At 43.9% G+C, this 25,449-nt stretch overlaps 1 protein-coding gene across 4 annotated transcripts in view; it reads right to left on the bottom strand.

The window, feature by feature from the left end:
- Positions 1–14,320, bottom strand: part of EPB41L3 (erythrocyte membrane protein band 4.1 like 3) — a 96,865-nt gene extending 82,545 nt beyond the window's left edge. For 3 of the 4 annotated variants that reach the window (XM_066329332.1, XM_066329343.1, XM_066329351.1), the window contains exon 1: positions 14,221–14,314. The gene's annotated coding sequence lies outside the window, so the exon portion shown is untranslated. Of the gene's footprint in view, positions 1–14,220 lie in introns of all 4 variants that reach the window. The other variant, XM_066329323.1, reaches the window with a different exon arrangement.
- Positions 14,321–25,449: the final 11,129 nt, after the last annotated feature.

Here is a 25,449-nt window from a genome sequence, read left to right as displayed (position 1 = left end):
TTCTCGAAGAGCAGAAACACTAGCAAGCCATGAATGCATATCTGTTTCAAACAGTCTTCATAACAAAAAGACTGGATGTTTAGGTTGGGTTTTGTGGACTCCTTGGGTTTTTTGGGTTGCCTTTGGGAGTTTGTTTCTTGGGTTTGGGGGAGGGAAGGGGTTGATAATTTTTTGGTGGATTTTGTTTTTTCAAAAGATAGCTTATGTTATCATTCTCTGTCCTCTCAGAGGATGACATCTGGTTACTGCAGAAGGCAGTTTTTGTTAGAAAGCAGACTTGTTAAGTCATGTATGCAACTGGCAAGCTTAAGTATAGCACGTATCCCTTCCAACTCCTCTTCATTCAAATAAAATTTATATAGTGAAAAACCTGTTTCATAGAAGGGGGGAAAAAAGCGCTATTTAACTATTTTCAGAACAGACTGAATGCACTTGAATGAAAAAACCTAAACTGAGTACCTAGGAAAATGACAGAACAGGAAGACTGATTCAGCCTTAGCACTGTGTTGGCTGTAACCATCCTTGCCCTTTGCACTCTTTCTAACCTCAGCAGTGGAAGTTTCTAACCTCTGCAACACAAGGTACAAGGCACCCACAACCCCTGCTCTCCATGCCATGTGTTTTGTAACCTGTTTTAGATCACAGGTCTTTGCAGGCACAGGCAGTGTGCTATTTGGGACAAGAGCAAAGCCAGTGGAAGTCATGTGGATGTCAGGGCCTCAGCCCAGACATTTCATTGTATGGATCCCCTTCTCTCAGGCCAATTCCACTCTCCTAATGAGGATATCAGTACATGCGTCTCTCTCAGTTTATATTTATCCCTGGCCCAGGTGTTGTTTTCCAACTGCGAACACAAGCTCCCCTGTGCTGAGGACTCCGAAACTGAAAGAAAGAATTTTCCCCCCCTCCACATGTGTGAGATGGTAAAATGAATTCACACAAACTGGTGCCACGTGCCAAGGCACAAAGGCCTGGGGTTTTTTCAAAGCCAGCATATGTTTGTCCCTACACTTATGTTGTATATGTTCTTTGCCTCACTGAAGCCTACAGCAAACAGCTGTCATTAACATTCACCCCTTCTGCTAACACTTTCCTTAATCCCTAACTGACTTCCCAGCCTATAATTAAACTTTCCAGCTGCCACACTAAGAGATGGCACCAATATCCATCATTTATTTCTACATAGTCCTTAAAAAGCTCTTTTTCCAATTTCCAAGACCATGGACTAGAACCAAAGCCTCTTACTCTTACAGGTTTTTGCCTAAAAATCTTTTATTCATTACAAATTGTCTCATCTTTAACCAGGGAAATTAAATGGCCAAGTAGTATTATCTTAACAATTAAACAAATGCATTTTTACAGTGCCAATAGCTGGAATGCAAAGAGCTTGAAAACTGAAGCATAAGCACTGCATGTGTTTACACATTTTGTATGGAAAATATACTAAAAAGAACTGTATAACCAACAGCATTTACAAAGCTGATTGATTCAAGTCCAACATTTAAACAGGGGCCTGAATTAAAATAACAAAAGGCCTAATATCTTACTTTAGATTGCAACAGTAAATTGAGGTTAGCACTTCAATCTTGAAAATGTGCTTTTCACATCCATGTAAGAGATTACTTGCACAGCAGAGCTGGTTGACAACATTTCCGTCTGGCACTATTCTTGCAGTGTTCAAGAGGACTTGATATTTTATAAGAAAATTACTAGCTTCACAGTTGAAAAAGGGAGAAGATGTCTGAAGCAAATGCTTTATTTTTTTTGCAACATGACATAACAGGACCCTGAGGAAGCTGAACAAAGCAGGTGAAGGCAGTGTAACACCCAGTGGACACACAGCATGGGGGGCTCAGAAGACTCATCATCCACAAGCCCTTCAGATGTAGTACAAGAAAACCCCCCAAAACGGCCAAAAACTGCTGTTATTTTTGTGAACCCCAAATGTCTGGGATGCCTGCTGAGCCTCTGAGCCCACAAAGTCTCTGAGCCCCCTTCGAACCTGAAGGCTGGAGAGGCATGTACATCACCCTCAATCCCAGAGCTCTGCAACTGTGCACACCAAAACTCAGGAGCCTGTATCTCCCAATACTATCTGTTATAGAGTAGGGCAACATCTGCTTGACTGCTGAAGCACCATCACTGAAAACAGCAAGCAGGCTCCATTCATAGTGTGATTGGCAAGTGCCAGCTGGCAATCCTGACAGCCCAGAGCCTGCAGTCTATTAATGAAGACTCAGAGATGTTGGGGATCAGCCACTTAGGCATCTCCTTCAACATGTTCAGGAGTCACAGCACACTTTGGTTTTGCCTTTTGCCTCAGGAGGCAGAGTAAAATTGAGCACCAAGATGCAGCCTTCATGTTTATGAAACTGCAGGCTGGTTTCATAGGGGATGAGGCTCTAGCCTTGCTGGAAGTTACCAGCCATTTAAACAAAGTGGGGCACCTTCAGGAAAGGACTGCATTAGTTTTCCATGTTATACTTCTGCTTGAGGTTAACCATTTAAAATTAAGGTTTAAATGGATTTCAATAACTATGCAGGATTTATCAGCTACTGTAAGGCTATTTTGGTAGGCTACCAGATCAATCATTCAGGTTTTGTTAAGTCTAAAAGCATCACTTCTCAGCAAAGAGATCATGCCAGACAGGTGCAGAAATTCAAAGCCTGAACAGCTATGACTTGTTCCTAGTAGCAAGGCAAGAAAGAACAATATTTAACTGAAAATGGATACACTTGCAGTTCTCTCTAAACTATAGGTGAAACTTTTCTCCCTCCTTACATTAAACATATAATTTTAAAGATAGATTTTGAAGAGTGCGTGTGACACTCTTAAGCTTCAAACACGTATGTGTTGAGAGGTTAGGAGAACATGAAAACAGTGTTTCATTGAAACCCGTTTGTCATTTTTAATCACAGGATAACTCTAGAAGAGGTGTGACTGATGTAATCTAAATTTTCACCTGACAAACTGAATAATTCATCTTGGCGGCGCCTACGACAAAAGACCAAGCAGAGCAGTCAGTCAGTCAGTCACCAGCCCCAGGAGCTACTACAGAACATCCTTGACAAGGGGAAGCCATGTCTTGCAGCACCACAGGGTGAAGTCCTGCTCCTTCAAGCACAACAGCCAGGAGGGCCCAGGACCTCGTCCTTGTCCCCACTGCTACCTCCTACCTTTTGTTTTCCAAAGCAGAGGAGGACCCTGGGCAGGCCCACTGATAAGAAATGCTGTGGTTTGCAAGGAAGGTGAGAGAAATGAAGCTAAGATCTTTATCTGCACATGGAAAGAGCTATGTGTTCTGCACTTGTGGCCCTGTCAGGGAGGACTAAAGACTCTGAGGAGCTTTTTATTTAAAACTGAATGAAACTTTACCCGTTGCCAGTCACTGCTTCATTTGCCAGTGATGGGACCCAAGGGAATGGCCTGAAGTTGTGTCACAGGAGGTTTTGGTTAGATATTAGAAAAAGGTTCACCCCGAGGGTGGTTGGGCTCTGGAATAGGCTCACCAGGGAAGTGGTCACAGCACTAAGCCTGGCAGAGTTCAAGGAGTGTTTGGACAATACTCTCTCAGCCACATGGTGTGATGATTGGGGTGTCCTATGCAGGGCCAGGAGGAATTGGACTTGAAGATCCTTGAAGGTCCCTTCCAATTCAGCTTATTTGATGAGTCTGAAATGCTCCAACTTCACACTGAGTTTTCAAGGAATTGCTTTTTCTAACGGAATGCACTTGTCATGATGCCTCATCACTCCAATTCTGGAAGATATCATGCATTTTGCAGAACTGCTATCTCAAGCAATGCTATATATTACTCTTATGTCCCAATTTTGTGCTTCTCGAGTATTAGTGATCAATAGTTTCCTCATTGCATGTCCTACTAGAGTTGAGAAAGAAATAAAGTTCTAAAAATTTCCAGAGGGTTAATTAAATGGTGTTTCCATACATCACAGCTTCAGAATAGTAGGTTAAGAGTAGGCTATCCAAGGCCTTAAAATGAAATTACTAAATGCCAGCAGAAAGCAGGATTCCTTACCTGGAAACTAAAGATGTTGGGCTTAAACACGATTAGTCAAAGAGTGAGTTCTGCTCAGCCCACATCTCCAGTATGTTTTCAAGTAGGAAATAATTCCGTTCATTATGTAAACTCTTATTCAGACTCTTGTTAATGTTTGTGCTATCCCTTCTGAATTGCTGGACAGTTTCTTTCAGGCTCAGCAGCCAACATTTAATTAAGAAATATTTAACAACTAGTGTTTTTTAAACAACGTCACGTTTGCAGAAATAATTGCATATCACATCTACTTTACAAAATCAAAATACAGCCAGTGGAAACCAGATACAAAGCACATGCCTTCAACTGAGCTAGTTTTGTTTAGAAAATTAACAGATAATGTATTTCCTTGGCTGAGACCTTGATCTGTTTGCCAAATACTATCCTGCAGAGCTTTTTCTTCCTACAACAACATTCCAGGCACAGAGGACACTATCAAGGAAGCACATTCATAGTTCTGCAGGTTAGGAACGATGATAACCTTGGCATGCCTTAAAGGAAAGGTGGCAAAGCATTTTCAGGGAAGTCCATAATGTAGTATGTACATAATATATGTAGTTAATGTATCTATTTTATCCCTTTATAACTGCTTGGAAGCCAGACAGCGATGGGTTATCTTCTTAAGCAATTAGAAAGTTTTTAACATGATGTTTTGTTGCCCCATCTTCTAGCGTATGCCAGCACTTTTTTTACTTAGGGAAAAAAAAAAGGCATAGCAATATTTCTTACCTATCTATGGAAATATCCAACACTTTTATCGATTTCCACAGACTGGTTAAAAAAAGGAGGCATAACTACACTGACTGTGTTCTTCAAAGCAACATCATAGGATCAGAAGGTCACGGGGGCATCTTTTTTCATACCAGCTATTTTGCTTTTAGACAGAAGAAACACTGGCTAGAGTTGGAAAAGGGAGGTTCATATGATAGAAAATGCAGGACACAGGGAAACAGGAAAATAAATTGCAATAACCAAACTTCTACTGGCGTGAGGCAAGGTGATTCAGAACAATAAGGGATGGGGAAAATACATATGATCACGTCTGCAAAGCAGATGGGTAGAAAACAGCATTGAAGGTTGAGAGGGAGGGAGTCCAAAGCCAGGTAAAGCATTTGCTTAAATACAGACATTCCTGTTACAGAAGCTGCTGGTATCCTTCTGGTCAGTGTAACCATTTTTCCCGTGTGGGTATGCAGTTTGCCCTGTACTGACAAGAGACATTTTATGTCTGTTTCTACAGCATAGCAATGGAAAGTTGGTAAAAATTTAAAAAGAAAGAACTTTTTTTTTATTCTTCAGCTCAGCATCCTTAATTCAATCACTGTCCCCTAGGGCTGAGAAAAGGTCTGGCTTTACTGCTCTGGATTATCATGTTGGCAGAGAAGCTACACAGAAAAATATTCCTAGTTTATATATGATGCAAGTGTAAGAAAAACAGTTTCAGGTTCACACAACGAAGAGTAAGTCAAGAAATCTAAGTCACAGAAGTAGCAGATGAGGGTGGAATACTTTCAAGCCTTAAGTATGAAATTCTGTGTGGTTGAGCTTCACAAGAACTGTGGCCAATGGGTAAAAGCTCAGAAATAACAACCTTAGCACCAACACTTAGAAGGGTAAGGTCGGCTTTTCAAGTATCTTTAGTTAAGCTTTCAGGTAATTTAGTTATATCAGGATTTCACCATCACAATAATTGTGTGGCATATTTAGTTTGTGCAAATAAAAGTAGGTACATTGTTTATGCAGACAGAAAGCCTGGCTGAATATATTTAAATATATTGATGAAGGAAATGGGTGCCGTCTTTTCTCCCTGTCTTGGAAAACTAGTAAGGGTAGAAGCATTGTCTGCTGGCTCTGCTTCTCCAACCCAGGCACAAAGGGATTCCTGACATCAGGACAGTGAGACAAATCATCTATTATCTATTTCTTGAGAGTGTCATTAAATAGGGTGTCATGAGAAGGGGCTGTGGGTGGTGGTTTTTATGTTTTATTTTTTCCAAAATATCTACTATCACCCATGAATAAGATGATTATAATCCACAAATACAAGTAGTGGCACTGAGAGCAGGACTGAAGACAGAAAGCAAACCAGTGTCAATACCAGATCTAAGCTGGCATAGAGCCTGCCCCCAACCTCTGTTAGCTGCACTTAGCACACTACCCCTGCAAGTAACTGATGAAATCCCGACAGTGTGCTGGCACAGTATTAAAGGATCCTTCTAATTGCCATGCTTCAAATTCCAGCTCTAAGCCCGCTAAGAGAAAGTCTGCAAAACTCTTTAATAAATCATAGAAATCAGAGATTGAAATTAGGTCATGTCACCCACGCCTCCTATCCGCACCGTGAGTTTGTCACCCATACAGTGCTGCCGAGTGCTCTGTCTCGACAACTCCTAAATGATTCAAGTGCTGAGGTTTCTCCCAGTTCCCCAGGCAGCCTGTTACACAGCCCAGTGAACATCACCTTCCATAGGCTTTTCACTGACCAGCCTCATCCTCTAAGTACCAATTTTGCCTCTGTCCCATTTTGTTCTGTTTCTATTTATATCTTCCTCCAACTTCCCCCAAATCTGCTCTTGATGATACCTCAACCACTATCCAGCAAAAATTGTTGCTCAGGAAACGTTCTTCTGCCTCTCCTATAATACTGCTGTAGTGTGCTGCTATTTTTAGGAGAAAAAAGGAGGTGGTAAGGGAATGAAAGGCTGCCAGCTCCAGCTGTACAAGAATAATGCTCCAGTACAGTGGAAACTACATTACAGTGTTTCTCTTTAAGCACATATAATTGACCAAAACCTTAGTCTTCTGGAACGATCTAAATGCAAAAGACAGAAGAAATGAAAAAGACAAATTCCAAGGTCAAAAAAACTCTTGTAATCTCACTTCACCTTTCAACCCCACAGCTGGGCTCCTCCTTTCAGGGCAGTTCTTGAGATTTTACCACAGCACTTGCCTAGTGGGACACATGGTTAAAGTACCCATGTACGGTCATTATCCTAGAATAGTTTAGGTTGGAAGGGATCTTAAAACTCACCAAGTTTCAACATCCTTGCCATGGACATGGACACCTTCCACTAGGCCAGGTTGCTTAAAGCCCCATCCAACCTGGCCTTGAATGCCTGGTCTTTGGCAATGCTTTCAGGCACATGGTGTCAACCTTGGGGTGCTCTGCACAGGTCCAGGAGTTGGACTTTATGATTCCTGATGGGGCCCTTCCAACTCAGTATATTCTATATCCACAACTTCTCTAGAAAACCTGGCTATATCACCTTGTCCTATTACTACATGCTCATGTAAAAAGTCTCTTCATCTTTTCTGTAAGCCCCTTTTAATTGAAGTATCCCAATGCAGTCTCCCTAGAGCCTGCTCTGCTCCAGTCTAAACAGCCCCAACTCTTTTAGTCTGTCTTCATAGAAGAGGTGATCACATTCATGGCCCTCCTCTGTATCTTCTCCACATGTCTACACTTTTCCTGGTCTGGGGACCCAAAGGTGGAAGCAATATTCCAGGTAAGGTGTCCTGAGAGCAGAATAGAGAACGACATCCCTCAGCTGGCTGGCCACACTGCTTTTGATGGAGCCCAGGATGCTGCTGACATTCTGGGCTCTGAGCATGCCTTGCTGAGTCATGTTGAGCTTCTCTTCCACAAACACCCTCAAATACTTCTCCCCAGGGCTGCTCTCAATCCATCTCTCAGCCTGTATTTGAGCTTGGGTTTGTCCTGACCCAAGGGCCTTGCACTTGACCTTGCTGAACTTCAAGAGGTTCACATGGGCCCACCTCTCAAGCCTCTCAAGAGGGTCAAGGTCCCTGTGAATGCCATCCCTCCCCTGCAGCATGTCAGCCACACCAAACCGCCTGCTGGTGTCAGCAAACTGGGTGATCATTAAAAAATGATCAATTAAGAAACCTGCTTACAAGAAGCCCCTGTGCCTTGGGCAAGCCCCTCAAGTAGAAGTGAGACTTGTGTTTTATGTTTCAAGACAAAGTGACATGCTGACCTCCAAAAAGGCAGCTGCACATCACTCCCCAGCCTCCCTGGACAATGCCTCTGCCACATGCCCCACACAAAGGGTTCTGTGAAACCAGTGCCTGGACTATCAAGACTGTCTGGCCAAACTACAAGACCCTATTTCCTGAGCACACACTTTTATGCATCACCCATGTCTTTACCTTTATCAAACCCCGTATTTACTATTTAGGAACTGCTATTTACTAGTTAGGAACCTTGTATTTACTGGCAGTTAGGAACCGCTACTAGGAACAAAGCAGAGGTACCAGATTTCTTGCTAGAAATAACTCTCATAGGCAAGCAGTGATGTTTCTCTTTGTATACATGCATATGCCCATGTATGGATTGAAGGGCATCTGTGGGGCACCTTCAGCAATCACACCATGCTGGGAGCAGAGGGGCTAAGCTCTGTCTGCCCCAACAGTTGCTCTGCAACAGCAGTAATTTAATGGAAAGAGAAAAGCGATAAATACAGAGCACCTGGTGAAGTAATCATTTCCAGGGTCCTTAGAAAGATTACAGCTTCCTAAGCTATGCTTTGGCTGGGTCAGATTTTGATACATCCATCTAAACCAAACTGAGCCTTGTTTCACAGCCAGGCTTACCGATTTCCGTGGGAAGACTGGCAGATTAAGATACTCCCCGATGTGAATCAGGGTGCAAGAACAGGTCTCTCAGTTAGTATAAACATATGTTTCCTAGGTCTGGAAGAGCTGGGTTGTTGTTTTTTTTTTTTTTCTTCTTCTTCCCTCTTCTGTTCTTCACAGCCTGTTTACATTTGCTGGCTTATTAAACATTTTATTTGCAGCCAGTACGTCCTAGGAAACTGGAGGTGTTACACATAATTGCCCTCAGATTCATAAGGACTAAACAAAGTAACCTCCACCAGCAGGGAGTCCTCCTGCTGTATTGCTACCAGCAGTGCCAGGTTCCCTGGCTGCCACGAGCGGTGTCACCTCCTGCCACCACAGAAAGGGCTGCTGGTGCACCCCAGCACGTGGCACCAGGGAGGTGGAGAGTGCTGTGACTGAGCCACTGCAAGGGATGGAGCTCTAAAGATGAGGAATACAAAGGAATAATCCAAATGAGGAGAAGTAGGGCAGGTACCTGGCCACTTCCTTGGGTGATGGGGAGAACGGAGAGTGCCAGAGGATCGGGTTCCAACAGGGATTCCACCAAAGAGCTCCAAGACAGGGAGATCCAGCCAGTGAATGCAGCCAGGGAAAGGGAACATGAAGGGAGAGCAATAGGCAACATCCTGACTGGAGGAGCAGGACACAACTACAGAGCAGAAGGAAACCACAGGCATAAGTGTACAGCTTGCCCTGGTCTGACATGGGCCAGGGCCGGGTGTTTTCTCTACCTCTCTCCCATGAACATCCCATTGTTCATCAACAGGGAAAAGCCCACCATGCCATGTCAAATTATTACCTCAAAGCTCTTGCCACGTCAAATTATTACCTCACTTGTTACCTGCAGCCCATCTGGGAACAGAATCCAACCCCTGTTTTGGGAAAAAGGCTGCAGTAAAAGCCAGGCAATGGGCACATGTTACACCTTGGCAGTCCCAATTTTAACACAGTCCAAAACTAGAATCATCAACGATTCTCTACTCCACACAGGAGCTTTCTTCTCCCAAGTCTCACCTAATGGAGCAATGCTGTGACTGCTTCCTCCTATCCCATTTGCCAATGGACATCTATTTCATACAAATACACACACATGAGCAGGTATCCAAAATTGTATCCTGCTTTTTCCTCTTCACATTCCCTTTCCCTTCCTGGAATTTTTTTTATTTTTTATATTCACATATGTTTTCCATTTATTCTAGCCCTTTATCCCTGACACATGCTCCGAGTCCCCAGTTTCCACATTCTTCTTTAACCCTCTAAACTGAAAGTCTTTTCTCAGTGGGATCAAACATCTGGTGGGTGATTCTCATGCAGATTTCAGTACTTCTTTTGTTTCTCAGCTTGCCAACAGATCAGTTTCGATAGACAGTGAAGCCACTGAAAAGGATTCTCTGTCTGTGGCACACAAAGTATTTCCAAGATCTATAAAGAAAAGGGTAAAAATTGAAGAGGTCTATGTAGAAAAGCTTCCCTCCCCAGATTTCTTTTTTTTTTTTCTGTGTATTTTTTAAACTTTCATTTATGTAATACTCTTTCATGTACTGCATCCCATAGGATGCAAATAGATTCATGATTTAATAGATTATAATTTCCTTTTTGCTTTTATCCACTTCATACAAGAACAGCCAGCCCTGCTGATACAAAGACCAAGTAAAATTTAAAGATTTCATTTTCCTCCAGGGACAAAAAGCTGACAATTACTCAAACTGCATTATATCAATTACTCAGGAAGAGTGCAGGAGATACTGCTTTTGCTGTCTATACAGCACACTGTCTCAGATTAACTCAGTTGTCCCAAATACTGACCCATTTCTGCTTTTCCAGAGGTACTCAGTTCTCAGCAGTCCTCCCGAGCTTCCTCTGCACTGATGGTGATGGTGACAACAATTGAGAGTGGCAGGGGAGGGAGCAAAGGGCATGTAGGTTTTCTCTTACCGAAGCCAAGGAAAGTGCTTATGCTCCTCTTCTCCACTACCTGGGGCATTCCCTTTAAGAAATGGAGATCTTCCCAAAGAAAACAAGCCCTTCTTGTTTGGGTGTTTCAAGCCAGCTACTGAGAGAGGCAGTGCCATGTGTCCATATACTCATTTAGACTTGGACTATTCCCCAGCCATTATAAATGGCTAACATTGGAGATTGAAAATTTAGAGAAACATGCTATAAAAGCTAGCTAATCTGTCATTCTTCCAGTGATTCATCTCTTTTAAAGACTCAGACTGCTTAGTGATGCTTATTTAAGTCTAGTTCTGGATAACACTCTTATACTGTATAACTTTTGTAACAAATAAAAACAATCCATCATCCAGAATAAACACTTTCTCAGTCTAATTTTCAGCTTAGTTGACAGCAATCATATTTTTCAGTTATGTGCATGCATTTATACTCACTTGATTAGAGAGAAATTTTGTTTGAACAAAACACTTTGAACATTCGAACACTGCAGCCATAACATATTTCCTGTAAATATGTGATAAATAAGACGCTAAACCACAAAATCCTAGGGGCATGCTATACACATCAAAAAACCATAATCCTGCAGAATCACAACAGCCCTCCCTGCACCCTTCGTTTTCAAAGCCCAACATATATTGAACATGCACTGAACACACACAGATTCTCACCCAAGGATGTATTTTGATGTGACTAAGTCACATAGTTTCACACTTTTGTGTTGAAAATGCCGTAGTTCAAGAGATAAAGCTGATGCTTCATCTCATGAGAGACAAGAAGTCTTTTATAACCACTTATAAATGGTTTGACGTTTTCCCCCAGACAACAAGCAGTCATTTACTGGTACATGAGATTTCCATGAAACAAGTCTGAATGTCACCCACCGTGAATAACACATTTAACACATTTCAAGAACTTTCTGTTAACTCAAGATCATGCCTGAAATACAAAGAAGTGACATTTTACATATTTTAAGAAAACAATCATGCATAACCCCCATGGATCTCACAACCATGCATCAAACAGCAAATATAACAAACATAGGTGCGACCACTTTGCTGCGGGACAAATCTACTATCACCTCCCCCTTCCTGGATTTCAAAGAAAAAAATCTCTGAATAACAATTCTTTCCCATCAAGGACTAAATATTCAGCAGGTTTCCACTACAGACAAGAACAGATTTCACCCTGATTAGATGGAAAATTACATAAATTGTAGCTTCACCTTCACTTGCTCCTTCTCGGAAGAGAGAACAAAACCCCAACCCAAACCAGCCCTCTCCAGTTTTGGTGCAGCTCTCCAGCAGTCAGACACAGCCCTCACCCAGCGAGGAGCCGCCGAGGCTGAGGCGCAGGGGGAGGCTGGGGATGGGTGCCACACCCTGCGCCCCTCCTCCCCCGCTGCTCCTCCTCAAGGCGAAACCTGCCCACCGCAGCAGCGGGCGCCCATGGGATGAGCTCCTGATGCGCATCCCACCAGCTCCTCGTCCTATGGGGATGCCTTTGGGGAGAAAAGGCCATCAGCTGCACCACTAACAGAGAGATGCGACTGCAGGCAATTACTGAGGGCGGAGGCCCGGGCTGTTACTGGTCTGATTAAATAGAACCAGTGTATTTTTAATGCTTCCCGATGTGTTTCGTGTTCTCTGCTGCAGCAAGTAGGTCTGCAGCATGCCAGCAGCTCAAGGAGCCTTCCTGTTCGTGCAGTGCCACAAGGAATAAACTTCCAGGAGCTCTCACCCCAATGCAGTGCTCTCAGGCTCTCTTCTCCTCCCTTGATTGCCATGCAGGTCTCATTCTCACACTAGAGCTGAAACTTTCCAACCCAAGGAGACCAGCACAGCAGTATTTGCCTATACTCTATTATGCATGTACACACTCAGAGGTGCAGCAGGACCAGTGAATTTAACAACATCAGTGATGCAGCATGATGATCTTGACTTTTTAATACTCTATGAAAGGACTCTTCTCCAGAGAATTAGAGAAAAAGCATACATTCAATCACATCCGACCTTTATTGGTCCAAGCCTTATGTAGTTTGCTTATATTCTTATTTTTTTATGGGATTTAATTATACTTGCTTTCTTTATACAAACCTTTCAGCTTTCTACGGACAGAGACAATTGCTGACAACACTAAAATTAAAACAAAAATGTATCACTCAGCTCACCAGGCTGTAAAAGAACAGATGCGCATGGGACACACCTAACCCGGAGGTTTTTTTCTTTTTTGGCAAGCGGGCCTCTGACTTGGAATCATTTTGACAGAAAAGAACTCCAACATTGTAAGTAGTTTCCCTCCAACTTCGAAGCAACGTGCATATTCAGTGGAGGAAATACTTTCCATCTCTGCCGCAAAGACGGGCACACGCCGGAGAACAGCGGCAAGAGTAACAACCGCCTTGACCCAGCGCTTTCCTCCTCCAGCACAGCCCCAAGGGAAATTAAAGACAGCGCAAGGCCAGACAGGGACGCTTTGCTATTGCGATCACCACAGGAGTGCGAGTTTTTAAGCTTCTCGCTGTACATGATGAAGTTTCGTCTTAGAATGAAAAATGGGACAACCGAAAAAGACAAAAATCCTATTCCGCCCACCCTGCCCGGTCCCTCTCCGGCAGCCCAAGGGCGCGGGGCCGCACCCAGGATGCGGGCGCACCGACGGACCCGCTCAGCCCGCACGCTGTTCGCACCCGCGGCTCCTCGATCCCCCTTTCCCCACAGACCTGGCCGAGCGCCGACACTTCCACGCCGCGCTCCGCGGGGCCAGGAGTAGGGATGGGGGAGAGCGAGGGGTTGCAGCGTCCGGGCCGTGCTCCCGAGCACCTGGGAGCCGGGCGAGGCAGGCAGGGACGCGCGGTCCCTCCAGCGCGGGGCGGAGCGGGGCGGAGCGGGGCAGCCCGGCCCGCCGGGGCCCCTCGCTGCCGGCCAGGAGGGGGCCGGCGCGGTGCTGCCACTGCAGCGGTCCGGGGCTGCGATGTGCTCCGTGCATAACCACACCCACCGCATTGCAGAAGCCACGGCCCGGGGCGGGGGGGGGTAGGGGGTAACCCCCCCACGGCGAGTAGCGCAGCCCCGGCCGGGCCCCAGGTGTCGTGTCCCCCAGGTGAGCGGGGCGCTGGGGGAGGCACGGCCCGAGGGGGGCTCGGGGTGCGCCCCACCACGCCGCACGCCTCCCCCGCCCCCTCCGCCGCGCCTCTGCCGCCTACAGAAGTTTCCCGCAGAAATGCGTATGGTCCTAAAAAAAATTAAAACTGCAGTCGCCCTCCCACCCTCCGTCCCCCGGCAGAGCTGCGGCGGGAGCGGCAGAGCCTGTGTGTGTCCCCGCAGAGCCCCCGCCGCCCTCCCCGTTCTGCGGGGGGCACCGCTCGCTGCCCGCCCCGGCTCCCCCAGGCAGCCTGGCCGCACGCACATGCCGCCCCCCCCAGCTTAAAAATGGCTCCTAAGAATGATGTAAATATATATATACATATATATTTATATATGTCTCTATACACAATCACACATATATATAAATAAATACGTATATATTATAAAAAAGGGGGAGATGCAATCTGCCCCCGCTCTCCCGGGCATACCCTCAGCTCCCCGCTGCGGGGAGGGCACCGCAGGCAGCGCACCGGAGCGGCGCGGAGGTTCCTCGGCCGCGGAGCGGCGGCGGCGGGCGCGGGGCTGCTCCCGGCGCGGCGGCGGCCACGCGTCAGCAGCGGCAGCGCAGCCCGGCTCTGCCCAGAGCGAGCCTCCGCCGCTCCCCAGCAAATCAGGGCTGCCGAGGCTCCTCCGGAGAGAGGGAGGGAAAAAGGAAAGGGAAAAAAAAAAAAAAAAAAAAAAAAAAAAAAAAAGGAAAAAACGTACGCCGCGGAGAGCGGCAAAAGCTGGATGCCAGCAGGTTTGTGGAGGCAGCCCTCCCCGCCTGTCCTCCTCCCTGAGCCACCGAGGGCTGCTCCCCGGGCAAGGCATAGAGCCCCACGCCACCTCCACCCAGCACAGGGATCCCCACCTACCTCCACCCAGCACAGGGATCCCCACCTGTGTCCGGAGGGATCTAGCCGGTTTTGGTCTCAATTAAATGAATCCATCTATTTAGGGAGATGAGTTTAGCTGCTGTAGTTGCAGGCAAACCCCCGCGATGGAGAAGCTCCTCGTCAACTTAAAAGCAGCAAGCTGTGAGCTGGCAAAGTCTGGCTTTGAGTTACACGTGGGGGTTTTGACTGGGGGTGGGGTACCAGCCTTTTCAATTTTAATTTTCAGTGACAAACTGCATGTTTTTAAAATATGAATTGCATTTCTTTCTAGAAGATCACCAAAATGTAAAAAAAAAAAAAAAAAATTAAAAAATTAAAAAATATAGGTCCTGTTGCACATCAGCTCCTAGTCCTAAAGGGATAATGTAAAACTGAAGATGACTTGACTTTCAAGTTTGTACTCCAGTACAGGCCACAACATGCCACCAATCAGAAAGTCAGAAAGCACCAAAAATTTGTGCTCCATACAAAAGTAGTTTGGGAAGGGATTAATCCTACTTGCCCCATTCCAATGTGGTAGTTACATAGCTCCTCTTAGAGCACAAAACTGACTTCTCCCTTCTACAAACACAGGAGTGACTGTTGGGCTTGAGACTGCTGCATCACCATGCTCAAAGGCACTGCTCATTCGCTTCTCTGGGGGACTAGAAGCAGCTGAACTTGCTCTTTTCCAGAGGAGCAATTGACCACAGGAAAGACAGTGATGGCTTGGATGCGGAAGAGTGACAGATCAACATGGCCTGATGCTGCACCTTCAATCCTGGTATGGCAAAGTGGATAAATGAGGCTTATTCTTCCTTTAGATAGCGCACTTTGAGAGCTCCCAAAACTTATGAGATCTAAATTATACTCAGGGCTCTGACATGAATCAAGGGGGGGAGGGAGGGGCAGGGAATAGATCTTTTAATTAGCATCATCTCTGGGGGATTTAGGAAGAGGAGGTTTTGACAGTAGGCAAAAGCATACCGTTTCTCAGATCTGCAAAACTGTGCTGTTCTTTATTCCACGTGGAATCGTAGCCAGACACACACCGCCCTCCTCACCTGCTATGCAAGAGTGCTGTTGAGCAGATCTGGCACACTGTAATGTGCCTGAGAAGGAAAGAGAGTTCAAAAGAAAAATGTATGCCATCAACTAAGAGAGGGCATACCTTTGGTCACGCAGTAGAAATAACAAGACTTGTATGCTCTTTTCCACCAGGAGCTCTGGAAGCCATCACAAATCACAAGGGAATGGACTTGACAGCTAAGACCCACATTAGAGTTAACAAGGTTTGATTTGAAAAAAACCACCAAAACAAAACAAGAGGAAAGTAAGAAAAGTACTGAACCCCTCTGAGTCAAATTGAGTCTCAAAAGCAAGCTGTGAGACTTGAGAAATATTTGGGGAACAAAAACAGTAAGAATTTACCAGCTCGACCTTTGGCAGTTCTTGCACTGCTCATTACAGAGGAAGGTGTTGACATCACTTTTAAGCAGACACATCACAGGAGTATCAGTGCTCCCCAGCCACCCATGTTGTCCTTGAGCAGCACTGCAGGCACATTTGCCCCGCAGTTACACTATTCTCTGTGATCCCTTTTGTGGATATTCTGCATACGTAATGGCATCGTTCATCTCAGGCTCTAGAAGGCTTCCAGCACATTGATTTAACCTCAAAGCATCAAGTGGTATTAACAGGCTCCTCCTGCAAATAGTAAATCTTCACAGCAGACTAAAGGCAGCTGGTACTTCTGGGCTACCAACATGGGCCTAAGTTTCAGAGCTCTCAACACTCACAGTAGTATTTTTTTTTTCATCTTCAAATGTTTATTTCTAATTCCAAAGTGGATTTGTTGCCCAATTTGTCATGACTTTGGTCAGAAGGAAGCTCCAAAGAAGTTTAGGTTTCCATGAATCAGCAGTTTTTAATTTTACTTTTAATGCTTTTTCAGTAATTTATAGCAAGCCTAAATCCATACTCTTCTTACACACGTGAGAAATGCGAATAATTTCCCTGAACTTCACTGGAATTAGCACAGTATCCATTTACACAAAAGGAAGGTGCTGGATGACAAGTCCAGGTAGCACGAGAAGAGACTGATCTCCTGCTTTGCTATGGGGCAATAATTTTATTTCTGCTGTTTTCGTTTCTTTACTTTCTGGAGGTGGTGCTTCATACCTAGATGTCAGGAGCAACTGGTTCCATTTCAGTTCCATTTATCTCAACTCCCAACACATCGGACTTGGTGCCACCCTTCTCACCTCCACATAAGGCCTTGATGGCAACAAGTCACGCAGCCCCTGCTGCCTGCCATGGAGGAGTTTTTAACTCCTACATTTTGCTTATTTAAAAACAGCATCAGCTTGGGCAGGATGCAGTGTGCCACACACTGGCAGTCGCTCTGAAAGCACACCTTTGAACCCCCCACACCCTGCTGCTCCAGACATGAGCTCCCTGAGTGCCACTGCCCACACAACATCTCCTCTCCATTTCAGTGGCTGCAGAACACAGCTCCCAGCCTGCTCCTGCTACACCATTCCCTTTCCTCTTCTCATGTTCCAGTTTGGCCCATTCTTCCCCTCCCTCCATTAGCACCACACCTCTCGGCCAGGGATTTCCCAACCATCTATTCCTCCTCAGCCCATACAAGAGGCATCTCTTCATCTTCTCTCCAAAGCAGTTTCCTTGCCCTTGTACCATATACCTTCCCCATATTTTCTCCATTTTCTGTATTGAGATGGCAGGACCCCAACTGCATGAATAAGAGTCAGAGTCACTCAGGAGAATGACACATAGCTGGGGAAGGGGGTAAAATAGGTGGAAAGCTCTGCCTTCCATTCTCTTCTTTATCCATCCACCCCTTTTGCTGTACCAGTTTCTCTCCTTTGGTGAATACATGCAACTTCCTTGGGAAAGCCCTTCAAAGAGAGGAAGAAAAAGCCAGGGAAGAGTAATAGCAAACACAGCCTCTGACATGAAACAGGTAAATTAGAGGTGGGGAAGGAAAAGGTGCCAACGCACACACCCCCCACACACCCACCCCCCCTTCCCCATGGGGTTCCACTCAGAGGAAAACAGTTGTAAGGAAAACAGGCTGTGCAAAGCATTTGGCCACTACAAGGACCTTTTTTATAGGGAAGAGGAATGGGGAGACACATGGTCTCTGCCAGGAAAAGATGAATAGGCAACCCTGGAAGAACAGGGACGAGGATTATTGCCCAGCTCTGGGAACTGATGCCTAAAACATTCTTGTGATTCCCTAATTGATTGGACATGGCATTCAAAATAGCACATAACAGAAAAGCAAGGCACAAAAATGCTATCAAACTCAGCAAAAAGCCATCTCAAGTCCAGCCAACAATGAATTAGCTGGGCACAGCACTTTGAAAAATGGCAAGTACTATAAAAGTACCAGCATTAATACAGCATTATTAAGAAGATACTTCTTAGCAGACAGGAGCTTGGCACTATCTGTCTAGACAGGCAGATGGGTTTGGAGTCAAACTGATTTTTTTTTTCTTATTTTTTTTATTATTACCGTATCCACTTCCATTTATTAAAAGCAAACCATTCTGTCCATGACTCATGCAGCTTAATTTTCTGCATGGCAATGAAACAAAATTCTCATCATTACGAATGATCACTGTGAACAGATGAAGGTAAGATTCAGGAATCAAACCAAATCTTCTATTTCTGTCCTCACTCACTACAAACATAATGCCAACTAATTGGTCAATATTACCATTGCCTTCAAACATGTAAGTAGTAAACCTTTAGATGAGATATCGTTTAGTAGAACTCAGTGACACAGCAGGTCAGATTCATTCTTGACACTGGTTTACTGACCTCAGTGAAGAGATTTATTTGGTCTGTTGTCTGTAACTTTCACTCTGCCAGTCACTGCCAAATCCACCCCGTTTGAAGACTACTGAAGGAAATAGTAATTTAAGACTACTGAAGGAATAAGTAAATTTGGCCCCGGTGCTTTGCAACTGAAATCCTGCCTATAGAAGATTTACTGCAATTAATTCAGCACTGCGCTTTGCCACTTTCATATCTGTGACTACTTTCTGACTGAGAGCATTAACTGGATTAGCAAGGACTACCTCCTGCTGCCATTCTCCAGCTCCCATTATGAACCAAAGGTGGCCTCATTTTATGGATGCACGATGCTTTGGGATGTAGCTGAGGCTGTGACCAAAACATACAAGAGTTAGCTTTCAGAGATCATAATAAACTGAAGCTTATTATCTCAAGGTTTTAATTTTTGATTTATTTTGTTGATTCATAGTCATTAATAAGGTTTAACTGTTCTCTAATTTAATATACACTGACCACAGGAAACCGACAACACAATATGCAGTTAGTACAAATTTATTTTCATTTCAGTAGTGTTCCTGGACAGCCCAACAATAAGGGAGGCAAGGACAATTCTCATTTTCCATCAGCAACTCTAGGACCACAAGCTTCCCAGATGGCAACCACCTCTAAGGAGGTCTTTTCCTTTATTAGGTTGCTTCCTTCACTCTTTTCCATACCATTAAACCCAGTCTTGCATTTTAGCTATAAAATGATTTTTAGCTCTTCTATGTCTTCTCCTCTAATTCAGAGAAGGATTTAAGCTGAAGTTTACCTTAAACATAAGCTAGAGTCCCACTGAGTCAAAGAAGAATCAATGCTCATATTTATGGACTACTATCAGAAATAGAAATGCCATCCTGAATCACAACTGCCTTCTACAAATCCCATTTAAGACGCCTCTTTCTCATGACACCTACAATAAAATGACTGTCAGTGGCCAGGTTAATAGGCATAGCCCCCAACTGCTTTTATATCATTTGTCTTCCTTGGCTGCAAGATCTACCAGGGAGGGAAGGCACTTTAATGAGTGTTTGCATAGCACCCAGCTCAGGTCAATTCTCATATTAATGAGGGTTAATAGCAATTAAAGGCAGCAGTAGTGGGTTCCTTTTAAAAGAACGATGAATGTTTATGTTTATCATCATACTAAAAAGTTATAGGGAAAAGACAAGAAAGCTTGCTCGAAACAGATTATATTTATTCTTTAGCTATATTGTCTTATATGCTAGGATGTCCCAAGTTGCTTTCTTCAATGGTTGGAGGATAACTTTAGGCTCAAGGATTCCTTAAAACATTTCTGACAAGGCATGTCTAAACAAGAACTTTAGGTTTGCTATCTTTCCTGTCAAGCTATCCCTCCTCATTTTTATTCTCCCAGAGTAGACAGAAGAGCAGAAAAACTCAGACTGAACAACAAGTAAACTCACAGAAAGAGGAAGGGCTCGTGGTTTTAATCTTTCAAATATACTTGAAAAAAACAACAACAAAGCAAAACCCCAAGTTTATGCACTGTAATTTCTCTGTCTCTAGTTAGAAAAGTGCACTGTTGTTCCCAGTATGCTGCCTCATCTTGCTCTTACATCTTTCCTTGCGCAAAACTTTACAGCAGAAGTGGCTGCTCTTCACAAAACAAGGACCTGGGGCTGTGCCTGGTGGCTCCAGGCCCACCAAGCCAGATGTCACCCTTGTTCCTCGCAGCCTGTCCCTGGCCCAGTTTCCACATTGTCCCAGTTAGGGCATCTGCAATACCAACAGGAGAAACATCTCCATCGATCCCACAATTTCCCAGCTGCTCCTTCCCGTACGGCTCCTGCCCCTTTCACTAAGCCACTACAAATATTTTTTAAGGCCGTGGGAAGAAGCAGGCAAACCCTTTCAAGTTAGAACTGAAAATGGAGGAGAAACAATAAATCTGATCAATTCCTCACTGTGATTCCCTGTGAGATCTCATCAATACGAGACTGAGGAGTGGGTGGTGTGTGTGACATGAGCAGTGAGAATGACAGCAATATCACACCACTGCCTCTGTCGGGGGCTATGCCAGCCTGTGCTGGCATCAGATGATGATGTTGGGAGTCAGCCTCTATTTATGTGAGCAACTGGTCAAAATTATACCCCTGTCCTTCAGACCCCACCTGAGGAGGGTTCACGAGGACTGGCCCACCTCCAGCAAACAGCCTCTGCACACAGGAGTTCCTCCACCTGACGTTTATAGCTGCTCAGACACTTTCAAAATGCATTAAAACATGATCTGATTCATACTACAGTTTAAGTCTCACATTCAATTCATGGGACACTGCCAGTAAAAACGAAACTAGTGAAGAGAGATTCATCCCTTCCTTCTGCTTCAACAGCTTACTCCGTCTGCAACTCGCTCTCACTATCCGTACTCACAGGGAAAAATCAGAAGTTACCAATCCAGGTTTTCTGTGTTTTTTCCTCAGCTAATATAGTGGGATACCTTAAAGTTAGATGCCTTTTGTGCATCCAACAAATTGTATATGAGGATAGAAAGTAGCAGAGGGTCGCACACCACTGTTTCCCCTCTAACCGAAATGAAGTCAATAGCTAACTGGACACAGACCTGCAAAACAACCCTGTGATATCTGCGTTGGGCTCTCTGAGGGGTAAATCCTCTTAATAGCATGAAAATGACACTGATACAGTTGTGGGGTGGGGAAAGGCAATACCAAAACAAACCATCACCTTCAACTCACAGCTTTAAATGAAACAAATTTCACTCACCCAAATGATAAATGGTATGTCTGTCCCCTAGGCACTGAAAAATAGCCAGAAAGGCATCTCAGCCTCTCACCTTTTGAAAAGCTTTTCACACTTTCCAAATAATGAGTATCACGAACAGCCTCTCACAGTGCAAATGTTTAATTTATCACACATCTCTTGAAACAATAATTTTAGGACTGGGTTTACTTGGTCACCACCAGGCGCTGCTCCCAGTCAGCCTGTGTGCAAACATCTGTCCAGCTGCTCCCACAGAAACGCATGCACGGCCCAAAGTTGCCAAGCAACATCCTCGATGCATTAAGCATCAGGCCAGCTCGCCTGCTTTAAAAAAGTTAATCAGAAAAATAGGCTGATGGGAATGCACAAGCTTACATAAGGATCCCGCATTTAGAAGAAGAGATGCTCCGCAGCTTTCCCAGAAAATTTTTGGGTGCGCGATTTGTTCTTGGCAGAAAAATAAATGTACTAATTCCTGTCATTGCCTTCAAAAAACCCACAAAAACCAAAAAAAGCTAACAATTTGTGTGCCGAAGTTTCTAAGGCTTCTAAACTAAAATCTGAACAAATATTCAGGTTTGAAAAATCTATTTCTGGAGCAAAAGCACAGAAAGCACACAGTGCCTTTCCATTCCTTACCTAAATCCAGGAATAAGCAAGCATCCCTCAAGTGTACCTGAGGGCTGACACAGTACCCCTGGTGACTTTTAAAGTCCAGCACATGTCAGTGTTTTCAAGTACATAATTAAAATAATGTATTTACAAAGAGCTTGTGAACCAAAGAGTTCCAGGTTACAGTCTCCTCCACATTTGAACTCATTTTGCTCAAACTTCAGACAAAATATTTCCAAGGCCCTCTTTAACACACCAATCAGAGTAGCCATGCACCTGCATTTTTCAGGGTTTGAACATAGCTCCTCTCTCAAAACAAAGTAACAAACAGAAAAAGTGGTACTGGAATCTTTGTTTCAAGACACAATGATGTCAGTAGTATCAGGGTTTACAAATGGGACTGCTCCTCATTTTCCCCACTGGCCTGCTCTACTCTGATAAGACCATGGTAATGGATTGCATCACTCTGCACTTTAACATCTTGACCCATCTGCTTAGGATAGATTTGCAATTGCCACTGCACCTGTTAACACGCACCATGAACAGTTCTTTCTCAACCAAAGTAACCAAACCTTGCTGATGCTTGAGGTGCCAGACAAGGACAATGAGACTGGAAAAGGGTTATTTTCAGTTTAAGGCACTGTTTTCTCCTGACAAGTGCAAGGCATAATGAAACAAACAAATATTTTCTCAAAGGAAAAACACAGTGGCATTGATACAAAGCATTACATTTACACGATATGCAGTGCACTGTTGTTGCCTTTGCAACTGCAAGAAAATTCTATAATTCAATTAGTTTGGAACAAAATGTCCCAAACCCCTCCAATTCTGACTTTGTTATGAAGCCCATTCCTGGAGGTCTGGGCCATTTTACTGATATTTGTACAGCAGCTAATCTATAGTCTAAGAGTTATTTTTGGCAGAAGAAAGAAGTAACAAAGAAACACAAGCAAGCCAGATAAATGAACTCATAAAACAGCCTTCAGAGGGTTCAGATGACTTCAATGAGTTGCTCTCCTATCTTCCTTTCACATTTTGGGGAGAAAAATTGGAAAGATGAAAATGAAGTATGGGAAAGGTTGCATTCATAAGGTTTTATTACTGCTCCTTGTCCCCTACACTCCATCATTACCCCACCAAGCTCAGTGCTCTGAGTACCCCCTTTCTGCAAGGCAGGAAGGAGCATATGCCCTGGCTGTGTGCACGCTGACAGGCAGCGCTGCTCACGCTGATCGTCTGTCACAACAAACGCTGCGATTAATCACACAGGACACCTGCCTGCTAGGGCCACACAGGGCTGGGCTCAGGCCAAAACACAACACATCCCTCAGAGAGAGAGGCAAGCTCTGCTCCTCTAGACCATCCATCCTAGACCACCATGGCTACACCAGCACGACTCGTCTTTATTTGTCATACCACTACACAGGGTGGATTTGAAGGCTTAGCATCAAAGCTCTGTGGCAGTCTCTTGTGGTGCAGAGCCTCCACGGCTCTCTCTGTGCTAGCCACCCTCTGCTTTGCATTAAGCAATACAAAGTCTTGCCTTATTTTCCTTTGTGGGGGATTCTGCCACACTTTGAAGGAACCTGAAAATGATTATACAGATGAATGATGAAATGTGAGCTCTTGTTCTCATGTTCCACTCCAGCAAAAAGACAGGAGATAGAGTGAAGACAGGACTTATTTTTGGAGAACTCAGCCTTGAGTATCCACCACAATTGTGGCGATGCATTTCTTAGGGTGCAAGAGTGCCAAACCTCTTCAGAAAGCAAGATAATTTTTGTGTAGTATGCTGAAATTATCTTCAAAAAGAAACTGCTCTCATGTCATCAGTGAATTCCTCTGGTATTCACTGGTAGGTTTTCTTTTTGTTTTCCTCTCCCCTATTTTAATGAGTAGGAAATAATGATAATAACAACAATAATAATAATTTTAAACCCTAACTTTTAATGAGCTATTCTTGGAATAACATGACAGAATGTCTAGCCTTTGAGAGAAATAAATTTTCTATACTCAAAAACACACATGAAATCAAATACTCTGATGTATGTCCACTATGATGATTAAAGTAAGGACCTCTGAAGTTAAACTCACCAATGATGAATTTACAAAGTAAAGCAAAGCAAAATTTTGTTTTTCTGTAATTGACTGTGATCTTGAAATGCATGTGAATTATAAGGTCTCTTGCAAAAGCTGCAACATTAATGTGGATATTTTACTCACTTACCCTCTTCAAAGCCTCTTTAAAGCTAAAATTATGTCCCCTATTATTTATCAATTTTATTCAGGATAATCAAATAAAATTTTCACATTGCAACTTTGCAGACATCCCATTACGTGATGTGTCTAAAGTTTGTATAGAATTCATCAGTCAATGAACGTAGCAAAGCAATGTTCACTGGGCAATTACGGCATCTGAAAAACTCACTATAAAACAGTAGTTACAATGCATTATGTACATGCAAACTGAGCTATTATGGTAAGATAATGTAGCATGTTACGTCTTACTTTCTTATCTTTGAAGTCCTTAATACCCTCAGCCTCTCTACCATGAGCACAACAACTATTCTAAACCATTTCTTGTTACTTCTTTCAGTGCTTGAAACCTACAAAACACTTGCATTGTGTAAAGAAAAATTCAGCTATTTTTTGCTTACTTACAACGAAAAAAGAAAGCTATGAAATATAGAAATATTTTGGAAATGTCTACAGCAGTGTAAGACTTCCTGATTTAAAGAATAAGGAACATATTTGGTACAATTTACTTAGCCCACAGAAAGCAGTTATAGCTATACTTAGGCGTTCACAAATATTTGAGCGCTTTACATATGGGGAACAACCATGCACAAAGATTTCACATTTGAAGATGAGTGAGAGAGAGAAACAACAACTACTTGTAACCATGCAGCCACTGCTGAACTTGCACAAGCCCAGGGAGCACCTCCACCTTCTGGACACCTGTAGTGGGAACTCATCTCCACGACCCCTGCACTCAGGATCAAGGGGGCTGGAGAGGTGAAGAACACAGGCAGTGTTCTTCTGGGTGACTGACTCCAGAGCATACCAGGATCACACTGCAGGAAGACTGTATCTTAAATACCAAGATGTGATCAACCTGGTTTGTTATGAAGGACCAGCAATGAATCTGACCCAAGAAATCTAGCTTCTGTGGAATAGATGAGATGAAAATACTAACAAGTGGAGCAGACTAAAACCAGCCTGAAAATTTTACCAGATAAAGTATTTTGAAAGCATTACAATGTAGCAATAATGTAATTTTCAGCTGTATTGTATATTCTCTTTCACAAAACTCCCATGTTCCTATGTTTGTTTCTACTCCAGGTTCTCTTTATACACATATATTTGAGGAAACAAAAGTATACCAGATCTTTTTGATAATTTCAATTCCCTCTTCTTCCTCCCACTCACATCTGTACATCTCCACTTTGCTTAAAGGTATGGTTCCAAAGAGCAGTAAAGTAACTTGTGGAAGGGAAGCTGAGTGTTGTAACAGCTATACAAATGAGAAAATTAAACCTGGAAAAGAGAGGTGGGATGAATAATGGTTAGTCATGTGACATTTCT

Source organism: Sylvia atricapilla, chromosome 1, assembly GCF_009819655.1.
Source record: "Sylvia atricapilla isolate bSylAtr1 chromosome 1, bSylAtr1.pri, whole genome shotgun sequence".
NCBI classification, from domain to species: domain Eukaryota; kingdom Metazoa; phylum Chordata; class Aves; order Passeriformes; family Sylviidae; genus Sylvia; species Sylvia atricapilla.
This window is presented reverse-complemented; position numbering and strand designations above follow the sequence as displayed.